The sequence below is a fragment of the Vipera ursinii genome (assembly GCF_947247035.1).
Source record: "Vipera ursinii genome assembly, chromosome: 13".
Taxonomy (NCBI): Eukaryota; Metazoa; Chordata; class Lepidosauria; order Squamata; family Viperidae; genus Vipera; species Vipera ursinii.
This window is the reverse complement of record NC_139526.1, coordinates 1,958,502-1,969,262: the sequence shown is the minus strand read 5'-3', so window position 1 is coordinate 1,969,262 and position 10,761 is coordinate 1,958,502.

Here is a 10,761-nt window from a genome sequence, read left to right as displayed (position 1 = left end):
GCTGATACAGCTGTGCTAAATCAAGTTTAGCAAAAATGGTCCCCCCTTGCAAAGAGGCTAGAATATGGTTGGCTATAGGGACCGGGTACGCATGTTGATTTAGGGCCTTATTTAATGTGCATTTGTAATCTGCGCAAATGCAAACTTCCCCGTTGGACTTAAGTGGCATGACAATAGGAGTTTCCCACCCACTCCCCCATCAACAGGCTGTAATACACCTTGTTCTACTAACTTATCGATTTTGGAATCAATTTTGTGCTTTAAGGCAAAGGGGACCCTGTGAGGTTTAACCCTAATTGGAACAATGTTAGGATCTAACTTAAAAGAAATTGGCGGGCCAGTGTATGCCCCCAGGGTTGAATCAAAAACATTCTTCGCAAACAGTCATGAGGTCTGCAGTTTGTGTCCAGTTTATGCCAGTAATCTGAATACCTAAGGCATCAAACCAATCAAGTCCAATAAGACTCGTTCTTTGGCCCCCTACTACTATTACATCCAGGTGCCCCAAAAACCCTTTAAATTTTACCAATAATGTGGCTTCACCCTTAACTTTAACGTGAGCATTCTGAAAATCTGTTAAAATGATATCTGAGGGTCTTAGTTTAGCCCAATTGTTGCTGTGCCTACACACAAAGTCAAATGTGTCTTGCGAAATGATTGAGACTGCAGAGCTGGAGTCCAGCTCCATCTTACATGGAACTCCTTGTAGCTCTACTAAGAGCTTAGGTTTAGGCTTCAGGTCGAATTTGAATCGCCACGCCATCTCCGACATCTTGGGCTGGAAGTGCCCAGTCAGCTTCTTCTTAAGGTCTGCATATGATACTGCTTCGATGGGCGTCGGCGCGAAAAGGTTCTCTGCTAGGTCAAAAGTTGCTGGGCCGCACACGCAAAACAACGTGGCGGCCTTCAGGCCTTCCTCCGCAAATTTGATTTGCTCTCAGATAGTTCTCTACTTGTGAAAGGTAAGACAGCCATTCTTCCAGATGCTTCACATCGAACTCTCTTAATTTGCTGACCTTCGGCATCTTCCTTAGATTCCTGCATTCTTCAGATCCTGCTTCTAGGTTCAGGGAATGTGTCCTCTGAGCACGCGGCCGCTAGCGTGGCTTACTAGCCGGCCTGGGGGGGGGAATGCCTCTTCCCTAAGGCGTCTACTGCCGACCCCTCATTGACTTCAGCCCTTAATCGGCGAAGCAGGATCCCATCCTCGTCGCCACTGTTCAGTCGTGGGCTCTGGAGAGCAGGAATGATGACACAAGGCTGAGTACAGAATAACTCATACTTTTATTCTTGCTGGAACTGTACTGAAGCTTGGGCCGCAACCAGCCACAATATATAGTCTAGCCCCTAGGTGGCAGCCAATAGGTTTGAACCCACGCTTGCCACCTGGGGCTGACCAATTGCAGGACCAGAGACGGCCTGTCTGGGTTGCTGGAGAGCCATTAGCTCCTCCAGCAACGCACATGGTGTAACACCACAAGCCCAATACATAACAATAACTATTCTTTTATTGCTGCACCTTCAGTTAACTATGGTGGTCTTAATATTCACCAGGAAGGCTTGGCATTATTGTTGTTTGTTTTATGAACCATGAGTTGAACCACAAGTTGTTCCGAACTTGTATAAAAGCAGAATAAATGAATCATTTGCCCAGCACCAACACACCTCGAATCTGTCCCGCTAGTCTTTCATATCTCACAACCAAGACCGAGTGGTCTGCTCCATCTGCTTCCATCACCACGGTCGCCACCTTGGCTTTTCTGACCACACCTGTGGTCACCCCAATGGCCACCTTAATGGGTGCCCCCCCCGGTCCTTGATCTGGCAGAAAAGTGTGTTGGGGTCATTTCTGCTGCCCAGTGGCCACGTTTTGTTCTGCCTGAGGGACAAGGTTGTGTATGGGACAATTTATTGGGAATAAAAGGCAGCTTCCCAGGTTATGTTTCCCTACCTACCCCACATCGCTAACTGGGAGAAAAATCCATCATAAATCGCTGTCCCTAACATGTACCTGGTGAGTCTTAGCAAAGGAAAGTGATGGCCAGAAACAGAGGATTTCACATTGCATTGGTGATAGGCACCAAAGTGGAGATTCTACCTGTACCTGACAGGTCGGCTGGGCTGTTTCTAAGCACATGTCTGGTGCTCTCTGGTTGAAGGAGTGCTGGAACCGCTGGATTAAATGGATATGGTTGGGCGCTCTTCTAGAAGAGCACAAAATCCTTGTCTAAAACTTGCACAGCAAAGAGATCCAGATAGAAGCGTGAAGGAGTTCTCAAAGACCTCTTTCCCATCATCCTGAGCTCCTGTGCTGCACATGTGATCTTACCTTTTAGAGCTGAATGCAGCATTTTTTCAGCAAGACACTCAGAAACCAGGTCACAGCTCTGGCAGAAGTTTGCAAAGATCACCACTCACTCTCACTTCAGCCCACACACTTGCAAACTCTGACTCAGGCTTGGGCGCAACGTTATGTGCCGTGAGACAATGGCAGCACCAGCTGAAGAGGGCCACGATCAACACTATGCAAGAACTCACAGAAAAGGCATTCGGTAAAATGGCATTGGAGTGTACAAACTGATGTCATCGGTCCCAGAAATAATGAAATCAGGAGAAAGCATGGACTTTATCAGCCATAGAAGTGAAAAACCTGTAATGCACTCATTTGGGACGGAAACAGCACCAAGCACAGCTTTCTTCTCCATTTGAATTGCTTGGCCCTTTTTGCCAAAGATTGATAAACACATGTTTGAAAACCAGTCTAGCACTTTGAGTCCTAAATTGATGTTTCTAAGCAGTTTACTTAATGTCTGATCAGGTATTATGTGAATAAATGCATTTCCTGGACCAGGTTTGTGTTTTGTTTCAGTAGACCATGTCAAAATGCTACAGAAGGCAGTCCTTGCACTTGGAGGGAAATGGTGTGCCTGCAAAGCCTGAGGAGGCCAAAGAAATCTGGGCACCAGGCCCTGATCAGCAGCATCTCTGAAGAATCACAGTTGAGCAGCAAGACTTACATCTGAAGGGGAAAAACACTACGATGCTTTAAACCAGGGGTGTCAAACTCAATTTCATGGAGGGCCACATCAGCAGTGCAGTTGCCCTCAGGGGGCCGGGTGGGCGTGGCCAGGGTGGGCATGGCCTACTGGGTGGGCGTGGCTAGAGTGCGTATGGCCTACTGGGTGGGCGTGGCCAGCTCTACATCGTTCGCATCAAGGGTGCCTATGGGGGCCTGGGCAGGAGTGGGACAGATCTGAGGGTCTCTGGCAGGAGGAGGGTCTCTGGGCCAGGGCCAAGGCAGTGGGGGCCGTTCCCTCACTGTTTCCAGGATGGCTTCGCGGGCCGCATGAAACCACTTCGCGGGCCGGATCTGGCTCCCGGGCCTTCTGTTTGACATGTCTGTTTTAAACTGAAATAATCGGCTATGGTTTTAGGGTGCCCTCTTTTCATCGTGAAGAGCAGGTTGTGAGGGTAAGTCCCAACCCCTGAGCACTGGGGCTTTCCACAAAGGAGGCATCCCATAATGCCACGATCATTTTGATTCCCAAGAGGCAGCCTGGATGGGCAAGCTTCTTTGCTGTCCTCTTTTCCAGCCTTGCTTGCTTCACTTTTGATAAACCGTCTGTTTAATTCTGCCATAAAAATAATCTAGTCTTTATCTGCAACAGAATTTACACCCTCCGGCCAGGAGGCTGCCCTTTGCCTCAGGAAGAGTCTGCCAGATGGAGAAGAATCTCTCTCTCGCCAGCAGAGGGTGTGAACACCTATCGCCAAGTTTCTCCTCTTTCAGAAGAAAAATGAGAATTCAGCAACGGAAAAGATCTTCACCCCCATTTCCCCATCCCATCTTCTTGTTTTCTACTTTGTTTGCAACTTTTCAGGGCAAATACAATCATATAAAACAGGGGTCTCCAAACTTGGCAAGTTTAAAGACTTTTGGACTTCAGCTCCCAGAATTCCCCAGCCAACTTTGTTGGGAGTTGAAGTCCACAAGTCTTTTTTTTTAATGATATTTTATTGATTTTCTTATTTTACAATTGGATATTTTAAAAGCAACGTGATGACTGGGTTAATCAATAGTTCAATAGTGTTCCTAAATCTTTAGCTTAAATCTCATGTTACAATATCAAATATTTCCTCTCTTTTTCCATTAATATCTGTTATCTCATATTGGGCTAGTCCAGGGGTAGGCAACCTCGGCTGTTTTATGACTCATGGACTTCAAATCCCAGAATTCATGAGCCAGCTGACTCAGGAGTTCTGGGAGTTGAAGTCCATGAGTCATAAAAGAGCCGAGGTTGCCTACCCCTGGGCTAGTACAATTCTTATTGTTATCAACTAAATAAAAACACCTTTGTTACAAATATCAATAATTTTTAGCTTATACATATCTTAATTGCGTTTGCACTTAATCCTTGTATACAATCAATGCCCTGTTATTGCTTTTTTTCCAGGCTTTAATTTCCCATCAATATTCAGTGTAACACTATTATTTATGATTTCTAAGTATTTTATGTTTAGCTGACCAAAAATTTCCCTTATCTCAACTTCTCCCTTTTTCCCTTTTCATACCAAAGTCTAATATTCTGGTTACACATCTTATCTATTTGATTATAATATTGCTCTGTTTTCTAAAAGTTATCTATTTTCCACCATGTTCCATCTAATTAATAATACAGTATCCCCTCTAATAAATCAAAACCATTATAGGTGCTGTCTGGGTTAACCAATAATTCAGTAATATAGATAAATTTTTAGTTTAAGTCTAATATTAGAACATCAAATACTTTCTCTCTTTTCCAAATATATCTGTTATCCCATATTGGGTAAAGACAATTTTTATTTTCAGCTAAGTAGAGACATCTTTGTTACATTTATCAATAATTTTAACCTATACGTATCTTAATCGCGTTTGCACTTAATATCCTTGTATGAACAATGTCCTGTTATTGCTTTTTTTCCTCCCAAACTTTAATTTCCCATCAATATTCAATGTAACTATTATTTATGATTTCCCTTTTCATACCAGTCTAATATTCTAGTTACACATCTTATCTATTTAATTATGTTTATTTTCTAAAAGTTATCTATTTTCGACCATATTCAACCATCTAATTGGTAATATAATATCCCATCTAATAAGTCAAAGCCATTATTTTCTTCAGCCTTACTCTGGCTTTCTTCCTTTGCCAGCTAACCTTCCATGTCAGTGCCTTTGAATCATCAAATAGTTCTCCCTCTATATATTTGAATCATCAAATAGTTCTCCCTTTAATATATTATTTGGAATAAGAAAGACCATTTGGTTGAAGTTTTTTTGGAAGCACAAGCCCATTGGTATTCATTAAACTGCCTCCCTGTTGCTCCAATTTCCCACAATTGTCCTGATAACTTTATCTTCCATTCAATCTGTTCTTCTTCCTTTTCCTCAAATGTATTCTGATTTCTTGATTTGTGAAAAGTCTTTTCCATTTTCAATGTTGTCACACCATTTTCTGATTTTTCAGTTGGCTGAGTCTGTTGGTCAGTTGGGTCCTCTGTCTTAGTGTTTAGTTGTTCCAATTTTCCTTGTTTTCTGCACTGTTAATTCTTTGCTTGTAATCAAGATCTGGGTTTGTATATTTAAGCTAGAACACTGTTCCTTTCTGTTCCTTCTTATTTTATCACAAGCTGAAAGAATAGTTTTGTGTATTGATTTCAACATGGAAAGGATTTTTTCCTGATCTTCATCCATATTTTCTTGATAATATGTTAAGTTGAAGACTTTAGAAACAAATGTTAAAAATAATTTTTTGTCTTTTGTAGCTGGGTATGGGACATCTATTTCATGTTTTATAGGTGGTCTTTATAATAGAAATTGTTTATCAAGTAAGAGTTTATAATCCAAAGTGTTCCATCATCTCATATATGCCTCTTATGCAGGGAAATAGGACATAGGAAAGCAATTCCCCAAGCATAGCTCTGAGAGTCAGTAAAAGTTTACATTCATAGTTCAAGCAGACCAGCTTCCAAAACAGTACATCATCCCTGTCACACAGATAAGCCACCCAAAAATCCCTTCTTTGCAGCTGGGTTTTTCAAAGGTGATAGCTGTCAAGGACAAACAAATTTTATCTGAAGTCTAGGCTTCAAGCTTTTAGGCAATAACAAATTGTAATACCATAATTTGCCACAGGATGTCACCAATGCCATTTTATAGCTTTTTAAGTCCAAACTTATATGCTGGTTTTTCAAGTCTTATTTTTTTAAAAACAAACAAACAAACAAAAGTCTCCAGTAAGAAAAAAGAACATTTTTACTCGCCAAGTTTCAAAAGAATATATATCCAATTAGGTTAAAATTAATCTTATGGTTGCTCTGTTTCCCCTGGGTAGTTAGTCACCTTTTTTCCTAGAGGGTGGGGTACAAATTCACTTCCCTCTCTCCTGACAAATGGAAAAATGCTTTGGGCAGCTTTTTCCTGAAACAAAACTTAGAATCTTAAAGAGATGAGCAGGTCTCACCCAGTTTCATCTGTGTTGCTTGAAAGTTGCTTGGTGGTGCTTTTGACTTCGGCTGTCAGCAGCTTTGTGACCAGCCATTAGGTCCTTCCTCCACCGGTTTGGAGGGCTTACCTGGATCAAACAGAAAGGCTGCTGCCCTCCTGCTATCAAAAAGGTATCCCCTCCTTGCTCGTCACCTCTCCGGGGTGACTTTTGACCTTTCCAGGGTCCCCCAGCAGAGTGAATTCAAACACGAAAGTCAGAGCCCCATCTACCTGCATCCTTGGCACCACGACATCAAGCCAGAGGTCTCCTAAGTCTACAAGTCTTAAAGCTGCCAAGTTTGGAGATTCCTGATATTAAAAAAAAACCTGGTAATTTTCGTAGCAAAGTGGGATGTTTTCATTCTTTATCAAAGGGCTCTTGTTACCCTGGTTTAGGCTCAGAGAATAGAAAAGGCCCTGAAAGAAGAACAGAATGGTTTAGTGCAGGGGTAGGCAACCTCGGGTCTTTTATGACTCGTGGACTTCGACTCCCAGAATTCCTGAGCTAGCATAGTTGGCTCTCTGCTCTTAGCCTGAGGGAGTTTTTTCCAAGTTCAGGGGGAACCTGCCTTCCTAGAATCTCAGTTCCTAATTCCCCCTCTGGCTGCTCAGAACAAGGGTTGCAAATGATGCCCCTTCAGGCCACCAAGCTCAGAGAGCACCAAGGACCCACATTCCAGGTCTTCTCTGATTTGTTCCCAATGCCCCCAATTCTTTTCTCCTGCCAGGACTTTGTTCCTCTCCCTGGACATCCTCAATGCTCATCTCTGAACCTGCTTCAGAATCCTTCCTAAAGTATCTGCCCCAAACCAACTCCAAGTAAAATGGATTATTTTTTTTACTTACTTAAGCTTCTAGGTCACTTCAAACTTAAAAGACTCAATCAGGCATACTGTAAACTCCTGTACTGTAAACAGGGGAGCTTCAACATTAAATGATTAAAAGTGTAATTCAAAAGAAGTTGTAATATTAATTTTGCGTGTGCTAAAGGAGGGGCAGTGGTGGAAAAGGCTTGTTCTGGTGGTCTAGGATGATTACATTCCTTCAGAAATGGGCTCAGAGGATGCCTCCCTTCTGAACCTTATTGAAACCATGGGAGAATATAATCCAGATATATCTGGGTCCAGAGCTTAAATGTGATAATCTGCACTTTGAATTGCACAAAGTAGCCAACAACCAAGGGGCAACCAGTGTCCCTCTAGAAATAGGGGTGTTATTTGGGTGCCCTAAGCTAGTCTAGCCATTGTATTCTGGACCAGCTGAAGGGTTTCCCATGATGATTGTGGGCAGGGCAGGCTCTAGAACCAGTCATGATGCATCAGATGGAGCTGTGCAAAGGCAGTCGCAGCTACAGGATGTCCAACAGGCTGCAGGTTGTGTGGTGGAATGTAGTCTGGATTCCCAGGAGGGAGGAAGGGAGGGGCTACATTCCAGAGGACCAAGAGACAGCAACGTTTAGATAGTCTGTTTGGAAGGAAGAAGGTCAAGGCAGCTCTTCCTTAGAAGTTCTCAGAACTTCTCAGAAGGCCCATCACTGGAGGTTTTTAAAAAGAGACTGGACAGCCCCTCGTATGAAATGGTGTAGGGACTCCTGCTTGAGAAGGGGGTTGGGCTAGAAGACCTCCAGAGTCCCTTCCAACATTCTATGGTTTATGTTCTATATCTTTCATGATGCCAGTAGTTGCTTTAGTTTGGCAAGATTTCTGTCTGTAGGCGAGAAACTGTAAACTGCTTAGAAGTAACCAGGTGTGTTTTTCTTCCTTTCTGCAGCCCGACAGGCTGTGAATCACTTCAGCCCAGTGGAGCCCAGGACCGAAGGTGGAACGTCCCTGGTCTCACTGGGCTACTGAACCCACCGCTCTTTTGTCCTGCTTCAGTTGAGGCGGAAACTGCTTCTCCCCATCCATCCCTCACTGCCTGCAGGCCCAGGAGAGCACCTCAGCTACAGCAATGCTGGAGCATCCACCTGAAGAGTTCTGGCTGGGAACCAACCTTTTCTTGTGCCGCCTAATAGCATTTCTCCCCCCCCCAGCCCTGTTGCACAGCTGCCTCATTTGGTTTGCAATCAACCTGGTGAGAGAAGCTGGTTGCTGAATTATTTAAGCTCCCTCAACAAATTATCTGAATTATCCTGTTTTCTGGGTATGCATAACACAATTAACCTATTTTCTGGATTTGCATAACCTACTAACCTCTACACGCAAACCCCTCCACCTCTCCCACACTAAAACAAACATGCAAATGACTCTGCTGGTTGTTTAACAGAGAGGGGAAACGTTTCCATTAAGCTTTCCTTCTCCTCAACCCCCTCCCCAAATTCCCTCCCCCCCATTCACACACACCCCGTTTACTGTGTGTACTTCTCTCTCTCTCTCTTCCTTCCCACCTTCTTCTCCCTTTGGAGAAGCGGCCCACAGCTTCTTGCCACACACCATCTGAAATGTGCTTCAACCTTGTTATCTATTTCTCATTCTTCTTTGCAGGCGAGCCAGCAATGCAGCCGAACTCAGAAACCGGAGGAGGAGTTCTTTGCGTGTGGAGTGGGGGATGAGGGCTTGTCTCCTCTCAGGCTCTCTTCCCCACTCAGAGGCATCTCTGACCTCAGAAGTCAACCCTGCAGCTTCCTCAACTCTGCTTCCCTCATCCGAGAGGATTTTTATGGTTGGTCTTTGAGCAGTCGCAGGCCCTGCCATGACCTCTGTGGGTCAAAGGTGGGTTTTTAAGAAGAGACTGAACAGCCACTTGTACAGGCTCTCCTGCTTGGGGGGGGTTGGACTGGATGACATCCAAGGCCCCTTCCAACTCTATTCTGAATGAGTGATTGAAGGTGCCCTAGAACTGCAGCCACCTTGTCAGGGACTGCCACAAAAAGACTGGCCTACCTCTGTAATTTAGAGGATCAAGCCAGGGGATTTTTTTCCGCTTAGCATTGTGACACTGACAGAAAACAGATCCCGGAATTAAATGGAGGTCCATCTCTGAAACAGGTTAGAACAGTGTTTCTCAGCCTTAGCAACCTGAAGAGGTGTGGATTTCAAATTCCCAGAATTCCCCAGCCAGCTTTGAAGTCCACACTTCTTCAAGATGCTAAGGCTGAGAAACACTGGATTAGAAAATGGGCATAATCAGGAAAAAGCAATGGAATTTTCATCAGTGGGCACTTGCAATGTTGACTCCTTCCTGGGAATTCTGGGAGTTGAGGTCCAGCCATCTTAAAGTTGCTGAGGTTGAGAAACACTGAATCAGACAGTTAATGATAAGGTTTCCTCTGGCTTCAAGCCACATGAATAAAAATTCTGTACTGGGCATAACTGAATGGACAACACTGGAATCACATTAACAGCAAAGTAGAAAATAAAGGTCAAAGGGGGCACTTCTTCTGGCTGGGCCCTCCCCAGTGCAGATCATGTAACTGACCTTGCATAACTCTGCTCGAGTATGCAGATGAAACTAAAAGTGTGTGTGTGCCAGCCAGATTTGACTTGGAGGACAAGCCGCCACACCGAATCACAACATGGGTAGAAGATCAGCGTAAAGCCCCCATTCAGTGTGCTTAACTTACAGCAAAGCTGAGGAGCTCATAAAAGGAACGGCAAAGCAGAAAAAAATAAAAAATAAAAGAGGAAATGACTGAAGGGTATTCCAACAAATTCTTTAAGAGCCAAAGAAAGGTGGAGTATGAAAGCCTTTTACAACCAAAAAGAATAACCGAGCAACAAAATAAGAGTTGGAAGGGACCTTGGAGGTCTTCTAGTCCAACCCCCTGCTCTAGTAGGGGACCCTACACCATTCCAGAGAAGTGTCTGTCCAGTCTCTTCTTTTTTTTTTTTATTGAAAAGTTTTAAAATACAATTTTCCTTTAAAAAAAACCCCTTCCCCCTCCCTCCTCCCCCCCTACCTCCCCTCCTCCCCCCTCCCTCCTCCCCCCCTACCTCCCCCCTCCCCCCCTACTTCCCAGAGCTGAATACAAGGTATATATATATTAAAAAAAAGCAAACCTAAGCAACCATATACTAACAACTATAAATTCTAAAATCCATCACTCTCTAGCTTATATAGGATAAAACAAACCTTAACAATATTAAATATATGTATAAAAAAACTAGAATAAGAAAAGGACACTCTCTAGCTTATATAGAATGGAACAAACCTTAATAGTATTAAATATATATTAAAGACAAAAAAAAAAGGAAAAAGAAGAAAAAAACCCCTTCTCAACCCTATACTTATCCTAA